General features: G+C 34.8%; 1 protein-coding gene across 1 annotated transcript in view; it reads left to right on the plus strand.

The window, feature by feature from the left end:
• GPM6A (glycoprotein M6A) overlaps window positions 1-17023 on the plus strand; it is a 328162-nt gene that overhangs the window by 283023 nt on the left and 28116 nt on the right. The gene's annotated exons all lie outside the window — the stretch shown is intronic.

The following is a 17023-nucleotide window of genomic DNA, read 5'->3' on the forward strand; positions in this document are numbered from 1 at the left end:
ACTTCTCTTAGCAAAAAATCATAAGTAATATTTAACAGCTTTCTGTAAACCTGATTTATGCTTAAAATGTACATTTAACTCATAAAGTGCAAACTCCCAGGATCGCTAACCTTTAAAATTTATTTATTTATTTATTTATTTATTTATTTATTTATTTATTTATTAAAGATTTTATTTATTTATTTGACAGAGAGAGAGAGAGTGAGAGCAGGAACACAAGCAGGGGGAGTGGGAGAGGGAGAAGCAGGCCCCCCACGGAGCAGGGAGCCCGATGTGGGACTCGATCCCAGGACTCTGGGATCATGACCTGAGCCAAAGGCAGACACTTAACGACTGAGCCACCCAGGCGCCCCTCTTTAATATTTTTTAAAAAGTAACTCAAACATAGTCTGGAAGTAAAAGAGTTTGGTGCTCAAGTTTCAGTCCCTTATTGCTTAATATCACAGAGAACAAATGTTTAGGACTGAATTCAGTTCCAAATAAATTCCCAATTCAGATCCTTTATTCAGTGATGCAATACCCACAAAAAGAAGATATCTTATTTTACACTGTACTTGATAATCTCAGCCAATAGTAGACCTTCAATTTCATTAGCCACCGTAGCATTTATGGCCCCTACAACCTCTTGCATTTATTTCATGCTTCTTGATACTATGCAATTTTGTAATATTTTTCATGTTGCTTTATTTTGTCATTCTAAGTAAATTCAGTGATCATAATTTATGTAGACTTTTCCTGGAATAAGATGGGTTCAGAGTTACAAATCTTAGTAGTTAATATGGCTGGTGAGAGTGACTTTGCTTTTTACTCTCATAACTCCATCAAAAAGGTTAATGACATTTCTTATTTACCCAGGGCTAGTTCCTACTGCAGTCGTGTAATTACAACTTAAGACCCTAATCTAAGACAACACTTGGTCAACTTGGACAACTTTCTAGGTAGAAGACAACTTTTCTCCAACTTTAATATCAGAAAATATATCATATTGCTAAATTTTTAAATAATTCATCAGCTACAGACAGTCTTGAACAAAATATTGCTCACAGATTATATTTATTATTTTATTAATTAAAGTTTCTGATTTCTATGTAAAGAAAAGAGAAAAATGGTATACATTTCTATTAAGTAATAGAGCAAGAATTTCCTATTTTGCAGAGTGGAGGGCCTGTACCTTTGGACAGAGGGCATAGCAAAATTCTGAGGAAAAGGAAATATTTATTTGAAATATTTATGCTTATCTAAAATACATTGGCATTTAAAATTTGGGAAAGACTGGCCATAAAATAAGAAATATGACAAAGCATGTGTGAGACTGAGAACCTCTCCAGGCATAGTTATTAAGAGGAGAAAGGAGTTGATGACCCACTCAGTTAAGAACTGAGATTATTTAAAAAAACAGTCCCTAAATCTGAAGTATCAATTTAGAGCTTCATCAGTGTCAGTGACTAATGGAGATGAATTAATAGCAAATTTTAAAAATCATAACCTAAAAAAACAAAGGAATTATATCACTTTCCTCATATTTCCCAGTGTAATTTTATTTTACAAATTAGTTTTGAAAAATTACCATTATCCATTAAATTAAATTCTTTAAGTCCTTAGCAGACAGTTCATCAATTTCCATTACATTAGCTATATAGCATGAATTGATCCTTGAAAGTTTATAAATGATATTCATCATTTGGAATATGACTGAACTATCTGAAAATGCTTTGGATTATTGCAGGTTAGTTTCAGAGATTCCTAAGAAAATGATTGCAAGGATATATTTTAATGTGATAAAACTGACATTTTCTTTTTAGTTTTATCTCAGCCCACACTGGACAAAATATGTTTTCACTGTGCATTATTTTAAGCTACCACAGATGTCCTTAAAATCTACAGATTCTCTATAGTTAGGCTACATCCAAATTGCTAACTTTAGATATAGAAGTATGTAAGAAATCATAAGTCTAATAAATGACATGAGATGATTGTATACATCTATTAGAAACCAATTGTCAAGATACTTATTTGACATTTAGACAGCAGACTTTAATATATCACAGAATTCTACTAAAGCTCTGAAGGAGTAGTGTGTGTGGGAGTTCAGAAGAGAAATCGGAGATCATATGCTTAATTTGGTACTTTTACCTTTACTCTGTCCCACTGGAAGTTAACTGTAAAATTAATAATGCATTTTTGGAATGGGAAGAATACCATTTTGATTGGAATAAAAGCAAGTGCTCAAATTGTTTTTATATTTCAAATAACTAAAATTCTTTATACAAAGCCTTCTGAAGCTACCGAAGGAATTCAGACTCTTTCCCTGTCAACAAACGGTTCATGAAAACAGAGGGAAGATATGTACCATAAACTACTAGGTACCATTGGTGCCAACTGATACATTCAAAGATTCACATACCGGTTTAGAGCAAGTAGAGATTATCCTATGGGATGCTGCCTTATAGAGATATCCGAGGAATAGATAAGGTGAAGGGGAAACAGAGAGCATAAAATAAGGAAATATAGAATAGAGGTGGCTGAGAGATGAATTTGCAGGCAATACAACTTACTTGGAAATGAGCTAAGGTAAGTTTGGAAAAGAATGTGTAAGAGAATGGGAAGAAAGCACCCATTGGCCAATTTTAGTCATTTATAGTCTGTTTTTGTCTCCATAGTTCACATGCTTGGTTCCACCAAATTAGGCACTCCTATATCATTTCCTTTATAAAAAGGAAAAGAAGCCTGTTTACTGGATGTGTGAACTAAAACATAAAACCAGTTGCCCAAGCCTCCACTTTTCCTCCTGTAGTCGTCAGGATCTGAGGATTACTTCATTCTTTATCTCAGTTTCTCTGTCTCTGTCTCTTCACTGTCTTCCTTCTCTTAAACACATGCACACATCTCAACATGGGCAACATCTCTTAGTCTATAGGCAGAAATGTGAAGGTCAAGCAGAGTGAAAGATGACTATTTCATTTCAGTAATCATCTGTCTAGCATGCAAAACTGACTTCTCATAAATAAGTTTGCATATAAATAATAAATAATATTATAAATTCATAAATACTATAAATACATATAGGAATAATCTCCATTCTCATGCAACCTGTGTTTTGGACATAAAACTCTCAGTACCATCAGCCTTCACTAGAGGAAGGTGACCGAAGTGTAGCTCCTCCATCTTCAGCTGATGTCATCCATCAAACCATTGTGTCATATCCCATTTGAGAAGTGTACATCCCCATAGAGAGAGAATAGAGGGAATTTCTCAAAGATTTTGTGACCCATTGATATATTTTTAAGTATCACTCTGTCCCTCCTCATTAACTTGGTTTCTGAAAAGCTTTTCATCCCTTTCAAGTCCATGGTCTTTTGTTAGCTCCAAAGTGTTGTGACAATGAGAGTGTGCCACTAGCCCACTGCTTCCCTTAAAGGATATTCTTACACTCTGACTACAACTTTTTTTGGTTTGGCATCTCCGTTCAGGCCCAATCCACACTGGCAACAGTTCACTGCTCTACCACTTTCTGCTATGTAATGAGGAGATCATTTTCTGATCTGTGAGTCAGACTTCCTTACCTGAGAGCCCCTTGGCAAGGTATTATTATGTGTTCCATCACTTTCATTTGGCTGAGTGAGCAAGAAGCAGGGTATGCATTTTACTTCTGCAGAGCAGATTCATAGAGGACAATGAAATATGGAAACTGGTTAGAAAATTAGATCTCAAACAATCCAAACTACTAATTTTACTAAGTGACTTGGCTTCTTGAGTAACTCTCTGGAAGACTGAGCAAGAGACAGTCTTATTCACAAATACATGCCCCTGTATATTAATTAGACAGGGACTGTGTTTGGGTTTTGACAAATTATAGTGAAGGTCTAGGATCTGGTACCCTTGATTTTCAGAGTGAATGTATTTTATTTTCAAAGTTTAATACTGTGACTTGAACTTAATGCATCAAGAACTGAGGTTACTAGATAATGAATTCTTTGGTATTGAATGCACACATAAAAATTAATCTCTGTTTGCCTAAAACAAAAGCAGGCAATAAGCTCAGATAAAATAGACATAGTGGTTTTGCTCTCAACTTCCTATGTATGTAACTCTAAATCTGCTTATAGTTCAGATGTTTATTTCTTGGAACTAAACGAAATAGAAAACAGTCATGGATGGGAATGAGAAGGGAAAAGAAAGCAGGAATTCATGGTAAAACAAAACCAGGTTTCATTGAATGACAGAAATCACAGCAGTACATCAACTGCCAGGAGATTGACAATCAAATCAGATTGCTGTAATCTTCTGCTTACAAGAATTTTGAAGATCAGACAAATTAGTATTGAAGCAAGATTATTGATTACTCTTGGAGATTCAAAAATAATTTCAGTCCTCTCTAGAACTTACGTTAGAACACCATATAGACTTCCTAACTTCTGGTTTAATACACAGAAAGCATCTCCTTATGCAATATTTCAGCCAGACTAGTAATCCTCAAATGAGTGTTAAACAAACAAAAACATCTCACTCATATAAAACAACAACAACGAAACCAAGTATGTAAATCATGAGGACTTGAGGTAGAGAAACAAGCAAGTGTAGAACTGAGCACTGGTTCTGGGGTCAGACTTCCCCAGTTTATTTCATGTGGTATCTGCCCCTTTCTACTTTCTTGCCTTGGACAAGTTTAACCTGTCTGCCTCAGTCCCTCATCATCCGTAAAAGGGACTTAACTAATGCCAACTCCCTAAGGCTGTTACTCGGATAAAATGAGTTGATATTTTAAAACAGTTATAAAGGGCTGGTACCTATTAAGACTACGCCCCTGTTTATGAACATGCATCTGCAGCTGACCGTGGTGATGATGGTTTCGATTATGATGGTGGTGTCTTCCATGAAGCTGGACCACGATTTTAATGCCCCGTATCATGCTTCCTAAAGGTGTTTGTCCCTGCACATACCCTACTTACCACAATACTCTTAATGCTCTACATCTTGACTAGAGTAGGTGTTTCAAAGTAAGCACCAAGAGTAGGTTTCAGACTCGATTAGAATTCAAAGATCTAATTTCTCTTCTCTTTTCTAACTTCCAGAAATACAGCAACTTTAGAAACAAATATTTACAAATAAGAACATGATGATTTCATTCAAATTCCTCTACATATCTGGTAGAGGAAAACTTGCCTTGCTTTTTGTGATTCAGAGAGAGATTTTGGTTGGACTCCAATTTATAGGGCAATAGTTTTTGACTCTGTAAAGAACTTTCCAAAAGTCAAGAGTTTTCTAAAGAGTACTTGGTCTGCCTTGGAATGTACTGATTTGCCTGAGAATGAAGGTATTCAGACAAGGCTGGTAATGAACTTCTAGTTCTGAGATGCTTACAACCTATAATTCACTTGCTAAACCTTAGTCTTTATTCAAGAACAGCTATCTTAGTGTTTTTGCCTGCTTTGAAAATTGAATAGCAAGTATGGAATTTAAAACTTACTGTATTTATTATATTTCTGTGTTTTTGTTTTCAAATATGCAGATATAATTTTTCAGGCTAATCTTTTGTCTGATTTGTCTTTTAATGAATCCACTCATTCAACAAAAAATAGTGGGTTATACTATGTGTCAATTACTGTTCTAATCCTTAGGGATCCAGAGTAGAACAAGACAGATTGATTTTCCTCAAACACTGACATGGAAAAGATACGTTAGCAAAGTGCCATCCACATCAGACTAAACAGATAGGAATCCAAGAATGGTAGAGTCAGTAGTTTCCAGGATGCATCAGGTTAAGAAATAGAGGGAATGGAGATCCTACAGTAATTAATACTATAGGGCACAGGAATAAAAAAATATATATCAAATGGACTAGAATAGAGATAGTAAAAAGAGAATTAAGTATATATAAGTAGTTATAAGTAATATAAAATTATGTCCCTATTCACATTTTTACCAAAAGACTTTCAGATGAATTGAAAAATTTAAATTTAAGAATAAACTAATTTGTAGAAGCTAGAAGAAAAATAGATTTAGATTTCCTTTATCATGGGGCAAGAAGTAACTAAGAAATATATCACAAAGGAAAGTATATATGGATTTGATATAATATAAATTAAATTTTATTCAATGAAGTATTATTTTAAAAAAATTAAAAATACACAAAACCCAGAAACATATTTACCACTTACATGACAAGAGGTCCTAATTTTAATAAAGGCAGAGTTAATTTAACAACAAAAGGATACATTTTGCAGTAGAAAAATAGAAAAAAATAGAAAAACATATTTCATTGAAGAATACAAATGATTGATAGATTGTAAGTATATGTCCATCCATACTACTAAACTAAGAAAATTAATTAAAATGATACTATTGTTTTTACTGTCAAATTATCAGAAAAATTAAATGATAATACATGGTATTGGGAAACAGAGAATAAGCCCTCTAACTGTTCTCAATGCATTTTTATTTTGGTTCAGACTTTCCGGATACCACTTTGACAATACATTCCTTACAAAGATTTATCTGAAATGATCATTATTACGATGCTGTTTGTAAGAGTGCTGCATTACCTTCCTACTGCTGATGGAACAAATTACAGCAAATTTAGTGAATTAAAAAAAAAACCAAATTTATTGTTTAGGTTGTGTATGTGTGTGTGTGTGTGTGTGTTTTACAGTTCTGGATATCAGAATTCTGAAATGGGTCTTACTGGGTTTATGGAAATAGGCTGAAATCAAGGTATTGGCGGGATTGTGCTCCATCTGGAGGCTCCAGGGGAGAATCTGTATTTTTATTTCTTCCAGCTTCTAGAGGCCGCCTGCATTCCTTGGCTCGTAGCCCCCTTCCATCTTCAAAGCCAGCACTGTAGCATCTCAGATCTCTCTCTGGATCTGACTCTGATTCTTCTGCATCTTCCTTTCATTTATTAGGACTTGCGATTATATTATATAATATATTACATCCTGTCAACACAGGATAACCTCCAAATCTCAAATTATTAATTTAATCACATTTTCCAAGTCTCATTGAACAAGATAACATATTTACAGGTTCTGGAGATTAGATACAAACATCTTTGGAGGGGCCATTATCCTCCCTACCATTGAATGAAAGTAGTAGAGAATTGGTAAAATATATTGTGATACCTTCAAATGATAGAATGTGCCATAATCTTAAAAAAATATGTTGATAAAATTATAGAACATTTAAAATATTCATAGTATATTGGCCAAAAATGAAGTTTGTAAAGCAGTATAGAATAATCATAACTTTTGGAATGAATTATAATTACTATGGGAAAAAAACTGGGAGGGTAAGCAGTAAATAATCTGATTTTCTGGTTTTAACTTTATTTTTCTCTACAATGGACATATATTGCTTTTAAATCAGTAAAACAATTGTTTATAGAAATATCATCAAATTTTAAAGTTCAGATTCAGAAAGGAGGTTAAGACTTCCATGAATTGCTTAAGAAGTAGGAAAAAAACACAAAAGTGGCAGAACAAAGACTTCTTATGGAATCTGCTATTTCATCCTGTTATGGACACAAGCAGTGACTTCATGATCAGAGGGGTTATTAATGCATTTTGTTGACATATCATTAACAGAATACACATTTTTATAGATAAGAAGAATTTAATTTTTCTAATGTCATATTCAAAGTTCTTTGTTCTGTTGAGTTCATATATTGCATGTTGATAAGAGAGTACTTTAGTGAAAGAGGGATTCAAACCAATATGATAATATCAGATATATCATAACTTAAATATATTGACGATTTAAAATTTTTAAATGCATTTTGGAATGTAACATTAGTAAATGTCCATCCTCAGATTGTTTGAAGAAAGCTTTATGTAAGAATAGTTGAATGTTTGGAAATGTCAGTTACATATATAAGGTTGTGACAGGCTAAATAATGGCCCCCAAAGATATCCAGAACCTAATCCCTGGAACCTGAAACTATTACTTTATGTGCAAAACAGACTTGAAGTTGTGCTTAAGGGTCTGGAGGTGGAACACTCCCTCACCTCAAGAGACTGGGGTGATATATTCAAATTACTGAACAAAGGAAACTACCAACCAAGAATACTGTATCTGCTAAAAGTATCCTTCAAAAATGAAGGAGAAATTTAAAAAAATTCCCAGATAAACAAAAGCTGAGTGATATTATCACCATTAGACTTGCCTTACAAGAGATGCTAAAGGGAGCCCTTCAAATTTGAAATGAAAGGAGTTTAAATGGCAACAAAAAAGCCCATGAAAGTATAAAGCTCACTGGTAAAGGTAAATATATAGACAAATACAGGCTGTAAAACTGTAATGTATGTAAATCACTTTTAATTCTGGCATAGAAGTTAAAAGACAAAGGTATACAAAAAACTAAACTATAAAAGTGTGTTAACGGATACATAATGTTAAAAGGTGTAAGTTGTAACACCAATAACATAAAGTGTATAAAGGGGAAAAGTAACTTCAGAGTATTTATTTGCAATTGTGGTTAAGTTGTTATCAGCTTAAAATAGATCAAGTATGAGATGTTTTATGTAAGACCCATCATAACCTCAAAGAAAATACCTTTAGAAGGTATACAAAAGAAAATAAGAAAGGAATCAAACCATGTAAAAAAAAAAATCAACAAAATAAAAAGGAAGACAAGAGGAAGAGACAAAAAAAAGCTACACAACAGATAGAAGACAATTCAAAATGGCAATAATAAGTCCTTTCCTACCAATAATAACTTTAAAGCTAAATGGATTAAATTCCCCAGTCAAAAGACATAGAGTGACTGAATGAATAATAAATAAGGTCCAAACATATGTAATCTACAAGAGAATTGCTTTAGATTTACAGACACACATATGCTAAAAGTAAAGCATGAAAAAAGATATTCCATGCAAATGATAATCAAGAGAAAGGAGGGATGGCCATAAAAATATCAATCAAAGTAGACTTTAAGTCAAAACTGTCAAAAGAAACAAAGGACATTATATAATGATAAGTGGGTTAATTCACCAAGAATATATATGCACACAACATCAGAGCACCCAAATATATGAAGCAAATATTGACAGACCTGAAGAGAGAAATAGATAACATCACAATAACAGTAGGGGGATTCAATATTCTACTTTCTATACAGGATAGAACAACCAGACAGCAGATTAATAAGGAAACAGAGGAGTTGAACAACACTGTAGAGCAAATGGGCCTAACAGACTTATCTAGAACATTCTACCCAACAGTAGCAGAATACACATTCTTCTTGAGTGCATATGGACATCATCCAGGATCTATCCCATGTTAGGTCAGAAAACAAGTTTTAGCAAATTTAAGAGGCCTAAATTCCAATTGACATCCTCTGATTTACAATAGAATCAAGAAGAATAAAATACTTAGGAATAAACTTAACCAAGTGGTGAAATAATTTAAAGAAGCTACAAATAAATGTAATGACACCTCATGTTCATAGATTGGAAGATATAATATTGTTAAACTGCCCATACTACCCAAAGTGATTCACAGATTAACTGCAAAATCCAAACAGAATTTGTTACAGAAATAGATAGAGCAATCCTAAAATTCATATGGAATCACAAAGGACCCCAAATAACCAAAACAATCTTGAGAAAGATGAATAAAGCTGGAAGCTTCATACTTCCTGATTTCAAAGCATAGTAGAAAGCTACAGTAAGCAAAACAGTGTAGTAGTGGGGCACCTGGGTGGCTCAGTCGGGTAAGCGTCTGCCTTCGGCTCAGGTCATAATCCCAGGGTCCTGGGATCGAGCCCCTTGTTGGACTCCTTGCTCTGCTGGGGGCCTGCTTCTCCGTCTCCCTCTGCCTGCCTCTCCCCCTGCCTGTGCACACTAACTCTCTCTCCCTCTCTGTCAAATAAATAAATAAAATCTTAAAAAAAAAAAAAAAGAAAACAATGTAGTAGTGACATAAGAGACATATGGACTAATGGAACATAATAGATAGCCCAGAAAGAAAACCTTGTATGGGCAAAGTGATTTTGAATAAGGGTGCCAAGGCACAATGGGGAAGTGGTAGTCTCTTCAATAAATGGTTCTGGGAAAACTGGATATTCACTTGCAAGCAATGATATTGGACCTTTACCTTACATTGTAGACAAAAATCAATTCAATTCAAAGTCGATGAAAGAACTAAATGTAAGACCTAAAATTATAAAACTCCTAGAAGAAAATAGAGGGGGAAACTTCATAATATTGGGATTGGAAATGACTCTGGGTTATGGCACCAAAGCACAAGCAATAAAAGCAAAAATAGACAAGTGAGACTGCATCAACCTTAAAAGCCTCTGTGCAGCAAAGAAAATACTTAACAGGGTGAAAAGGCAACCTACAGAATGGGAGAAAATATTTGCAAGCCATATATCCAATAAGGGGTTAATATCCAAACTATATAGGAACCCCTACAACTCAATAGCAAAAAACCAAATAACCTGACTTAAAATGGGCAAAATACTCCAATAGACATTTCTTCAAAGAAGACATACAAATGGCCAACAGGCATATGAAAAAAAGATGCTCAACATTACTCCTCATCTAGGAAATGTCAATCAAAACCATAATGAGATATCACCTCACAACAGGTGGGATAACCATTACATAAAAAACAAACAAAATAAAGTATGATCTAGCAATCCCACGTCCAGTTATTTATCCAAATGGTTTGAAATCAAGATCTCAAAGAGAGATTTGCATTCCCATGTTAATTGCAGCATTATTCACAATAGCCAACATGTGGACATTACCTAAATGTTCATCCACAGATGAGTGGATAAAGAAAAGGAGGTTTATACATAGAATGGAATATCATTAAGCCATAAAAGAGAAGAAAGTCCTGTTATGTTCTCCAAACACGGATGAACGTTGAGGACTTTATGCTAAGTGATAAGCCAGTCGCAGAAGGACAAATACAGCATGATTCCACTTACATGAGATACCTAAAGTAGTCAAACTCATAGAAACAGAAAGTAGGATGATGTTGGTCAAGGGCTGGGGAGAAGAAGAACAGGGAGTTCCTGTTCACGGGGTTTAGAGTTTCAGTTACACAAGATGAACAAGTTCTCAACACTTACTGTACAACATCAGGCTTATGGTTAATACTGTGTTGTACACTTAATTTAAGAGGCTAGAGCTCATGTTATGTGTTTTTTGCCTCAATTGAAAACTAATAAAACATGGATATTCTCCACAACTGTGAAGATTCCAAAACAGTTTCAAGTAGTCTCTAAAATTGCTGATGTATTTTTTTTTTAACTGAAGTTGAATAGGATATACATATATTTCTAACTCTGAGCTGGAAAATCCACTCACCTCCTACTCGGTAATATACTGGTTTTAGGTGCTTAGGAGGAAGCAGCCATTTCCCTACTTTGAGAAGAGGTATATTACATGCACGAGCAACTTGTCCTCATTACTGTCAAACTACTGTATTCTCATAGTCTGTAACATACACGTGCATTAGACAATATGCAAATTCATTTAAAATAGTCCTTACAGATACAGAAATACTAAAGAAGTAAAGAAATAAAGTAACTGTATGAGTTTCTTGGGTCGACTATAACAAACTCGGTGCCTTAAAACAGCACAACCCTATTCTCTCACAGTTGGGGAGGCCCGAAGTCTAAAGCCAAGGTTTCAGCAGAGCTGCCCTCCCTCCTGAGACCCTAGAGAGGATTCTATTCCTTGCCTCTCCCAGGCTCGCTGGTTGCAGGCGTTCTCTGATTTGAGACCCCATTGCTCAAGTGTCTGCCTCCATCTTCACTGTCCCTCCTCCTTTTCTGAGCATCTCTCTCAAAACTCCCTCTGCCCATCTCTCATAAAGATACCTGTGACTGCCTTTAGGGCCCACCCGAGTTTTCCAGGATAAGCTTCTCCTCCCAAGATCTTTAACTTATCACCATGTACACCATAGAAGGTAAAATTGACTCTTTGCCATATAAAGTAATATTCAGAGGCCTCAAGGATTAAGAAGTGAATATATTTGGAGAGAAGCATTTTTTTAACCTACCACAGTCACCAATGTTCTTTTTTGCTTTTGCAACAATTGCTACCTATAAAAGCTTTTTCTAAGTATGAAAATATCAGAAACGTCTAGCAATACATGAGCACAGTAAATATACCTATATAGTTCTTTCTGGGGGCACTTTTTTTACATTTGCATAGCACTTTATTTCTTTTTAAGTTTTTATTTAGATTCCAGCTCATAAACATACAGTGTAATATTAGTTTCAGGTGTACCGTATAGTGATTCAACAGTTCCTTACAACACCCGGTGCTCATCATGATGTATACTCTTAATCCCCTCCAGAGGTGGTCTTTTTTAATAAATGATGTTAGGACAACTAGACAACCTTTTCTTCATTCTTTTTCTTTTAATTTTTATTGCTTTTATTTTTGAACTTCTTAACTTTGTAAGTAATATATGAATACCTGGAGTTTTATCCAAGCAAATCCCTGACATCATATCATGTCACCCCAAAATACTCCAATATGTGTCTTCAGAAGAGGACTTTTAGAAATAATACAAATAATGCTATTATAACACTGGACAAAATTAACAACACCACTTCACTCTTTGATATTGTAACTAATATGAACCTATAAAATATGGATGCTGCTAACCTCCCCATCCCCCAGAGAGGCATCCACATCTGAGAGTTTTCCGGTGTGATAGACAGCCATTTTGAAAAAGATAAAATTAGATCCAGTTTTTGCACTACCCAAAGAATAAACACCAAATTGATCAGAAGTCTAAGTGTAATAAAATGGTATGATACACATGCTAGAAGAAAACATAATTCCTGTATAACCTGATTATTAATAAAGGCTCATAACTATGACTAAAATCCCGGTGTAACAAAAGAGAAGACAGATAACTTAGACAACATCGAAGTTTCTGTTTCTTTAAGTGTCAGGCAAAATGCCATAAGCAAAGTCAAAAGACAGATGGCATACTAGGAGAAAATATTAGCAACATGTGTTATAGGTAAAAACCAAATATTCCCAATATACAAACCTTATAGATAAGTGGGCAAAAGATATGACAATTCACGAAAAGACAAATGTTGCTTATGATTATATAAAAAGATGTTCCATTTCACTCTTACTAAGATAAATACAGCAAAACCACGATACCAGTTATCACCCATCAGTTAGCAATGATTCAGAAGCTTGACAATATAGTCTTTTGTTGGGGCTGTAGACAAAGAGTCTCATACATCCTTGTTGGGGATGCAGAAATGGTACAACCCTTACAGAGAGGAATTTGGTGGTTTCTAACAAAGCTACGTGCTTTCGCTTTTCAACTCATCAGTCCTCCTACCCTAAATATACACTATCAATTGTTCTAATACATTTGTGCAAGATTATTCATTGTAGTATTATTTGTAATTGCAAAATACTGATTATCTATCTAAATATTCAAGCACAGAATATGGGGTAAATAAATACATATATACACTAGGACTACCATGCAGCTGTTGAAAAAAATGAACTGATATGGAGTGATTTTAAGGATGTTATTGATCAATAAAAGCTAAGTGCAAAAGAGTATGTGTATAAGCTACCTTCTATGTAAAAGCAAAAGGAAAACAGGAGTATGTACACACACATATACACATGCTTGCCTTTACATAAAAAAACACAGGAAGGATAGCAAGGGAGCAGTGAACAAGGAATAGGTCGGAAGGGATAGGGGAGGTCATGACCCTTCTCTGGGGGTATCTTTTTATACAGATTTGACTCTTGGAAGCATGTTAATGATATTCTATATGTTCAAAAATGAAATTAAGTCAATATTGATGGGATAGAGGACCTAAAACTGAAACAAATAGATCCCCACTGCATTTCAAATGAATGCCCTAAGCACAATGAAGGGAAGAAAAAAGAATGAACTAATCCAAGTAACTTAGAAACTCAGTATTTGACTATATTCTCTTAGTCTTGGGTGGAGGGTTAGGGGAATTGCAAACATTCTGAATTCTTTTCAAGTAGGTTTGATTTTTGTAATACTTTCGATGAAATAATACTGAAATAATTTTACATTTATTATGAATCGAACAAAAGAATATATGTGTTATTCTTGGGAATTAGGATTCTCACTAAGGAAGAAGGTCACACAAATACAGAGTAGGGGAAGACTGCAAAAAACCCCGTGGGAATCAATTAGATTTGGAAATATCACTATGAACTCGAGATTTCTAAAATACGTGTGTGTCTGATATGCAAATATATGTGTGCCAGTATATGTATGTCAAGTTCACATACATAGATACTTGAATGTACGTGTTTACGTCATTGTATATATGAATGTGTGTGTGTACATGCATGTGTTTCCTAACTTGGTACGCTGAAAAGACCAAGAGACAAAGACACCACAGCAGCAATGAGTACCCACGTCTTGGTCTCCAATACTACTGCTCATGAAAAGAACCAGGGCTTCAGATGTCCATCAACAGATGAATGGATAAAGAAGAGGTGGTGTATATATATACAATGGAATATTACGCAGCCATCAAAAGGAATGAGGTCTTGCCATTTGCAACGACGTGGATGGAACTAGAGGGTATTATGCTGAGCGAAATAAGTCAATCAGAGAAAGACAATTATCATATGATCTCACTGATATGTGGAATTTAAGAAACAAAACAGAGGATCATAAGGGAAGAGAGGAAAAAATGAAACAAGATGAAACCAGAGAGGGAGACAAACCATAAGAGACTTTTAATCATAGGAAACAAATTGAGGGTTGCTGGAGGGGACGTGGGGTAGAGGGATGGGGTGGCTGGGTGATGGACATTGGGGAGGGTATGTGTTGTAATGAGCACTGGGTATAAGACTAATGAATCACAGACCTGTACCCCTGAAACGAATAATACATTATGTTAATTAATTGAATTTAAATTAAAAAATAAATATAGACACATTAAAAAAAAGAACCAGGTAAGTGCTGTGAATTGTGCAAGACTGTTGAATCTCAGATCTGTACCTCTGAAACAAATAATGCAATATATGTTAAGAAAAAAAAAAAGAAGAAGAAGAAGGTAGCAGGAGGGGAAGAATGAAGCGGGGGAAATCGGAGGGGTAGACGAACCATGAGAGACGATGGACTCTGAAAAACAAACAGGGTTCTAGAGGGGAGGGGGGTGGGAGGATGGGTTAGCCTGGTGGTGGGTATTGAGGAGGGCACATTCTGCATGGAGCACTGGGTGTTATGCACAAACAATGAATCATGGAATACTTCATCTAAAACTAATGATGTAATGTATGGGGATTAACATAAGAATTTAAAAAAAATAAAATAAATAAATAAATAAATAAAATAAAAAAACGATTTAAAAAAAAAAAAAAAGAACCAGGGCTTGGCAAAGAGATGCCTAATTGGGGGGTTGAGGGAGGTATGTACAAAGAGAGCCTCGGTCCTCTTGCTGTGTGAGAAAGAAAGGAATATTTTACAAAAAATGATGGGCACATGTCACAAGGATATAGGAGTCGGCTTTGGGAATGCCCACTGGCCAAGTCTAGAATAATTTAAGCACCAAAATAATTAAGTAGAGTAGTTGGCTTATAAACTTCAGAGAAAAAAGCAGACATCCTTAGGCCATATAATTAATAAATAGACAAACAAAAAATTAATAAAAAGGGGAAAAGGGGGGCTCTTGCTTACATCAGAATATCTAGTACCAACTGGTAAATGTGAATGAGTACTACAGTTAGAAAATGAGCATTTTGTTAATGCAATAGGAAGATTGGATCAGTCAAGATCCGTCAATGACTGCTAACACTGGCAGGAAGTTTTAATGTAGAACAGGATGTTTGTCTCTTCACAGATGACTTACTAGCTACAAAGGAAACAATAGCAATTGCACAGTACAGAAATTAGACATCATCTTGTCTAGATGATCCAAATCAGCATCACTACTGAGGGGCAGATGCACAGAAAGTCACCTTTATTGTATTCCAGCCATGAATGAGTAATCTGAATCTAATCAGGAGGAAACATCAGACAAACTCAAAATGAAGAATGTTATCTAATAAGGACAGAGTGGGATTATACTCCTCAAGAGCGTCAATTAATTTCATAAAGACAAAGAGGCTGTGGATGTGTTCTTGGTTAAAAGAAAGTAAAGACAGGTGGCCAGTGAATGCAGTACTTACCCCTAGACCGGATCCCTTATTGGGAAAGAAGATGCCAGGAAGTTCATCATTGGGTCAGTCCAGTTGGTAAAACTGGAATACAATAAGAGATTTGACACAAATATTATAGCAATGTTAGATTCCCTGAAGTCAATAAGTATACTGTGGAGAATTTTTCTATGTTCAGATGTAATTCTCCAGAGACAGAGAGAAACACAAGAAAACAATATATGAGGTAAAATATTATAAAATAAAGGATGTATAGTTTATCTTCATACTGTTCATTTTCCACAACTTCTTTTATAAATTTGAAATTATTTCTGAATAAAAATTTAAGTATATTTTCAAACATGTCATTTTAACCTAAAAGTTTTATGGAGAAGCCCATTGAATCAAATTCTTCAAAGTCCCATCTGTAAGTTGAAATCCTCAGATTCTTTCACATGCATGATAAGCTTGCAAGTTCACATCATCTACCTCATTGCCCTTGACAAGTAAAATTGTGCAATATTTAGATTTTCAGTCAGTGAAAATCAGTCACTAAACAATTGCCCTGGTACAGTGAAAGTTAGCAGGCTCTTCTTATTCTTTTTATATGCAACAAATTCACTTATGCTATTGCATGTATTCTTTTAAAAATATTGTCATAACATCAAGAGTTTCTAAATCTCTATCAGCATGATCAAGCTTTCTAATCCCTCATTTGTCCCCTTATAAACAGTCAACAGGCTATCTCCATCATTGGCCTCCACCCTGTCTACTCCATTCATACTCTAATAATCAGAGGAAAGAGAAAAAAAATAAACTTGACAGTGAGAAATATAGAGCAATTTTCTTACAAATGGATATCAAGAGTGTGAAAACAGAACGTCAGCTAACATATATCC

The sequence above is a fragment of the Mirounga leonina genome, unplaced genomic scaffold (assembly GCF_011800145.1).
Source record: "Mirounga leonina isolate KUSES-001 unplaced genomic scaffold, KU_Mleo_1.0 Mir_128, whole genome shotgun sequence".
NCBI lineage: Eukaryota > Metazoa > Chordata > Mammalia > Carnivora > Phocidae > Mirounga > Mirounga leonina.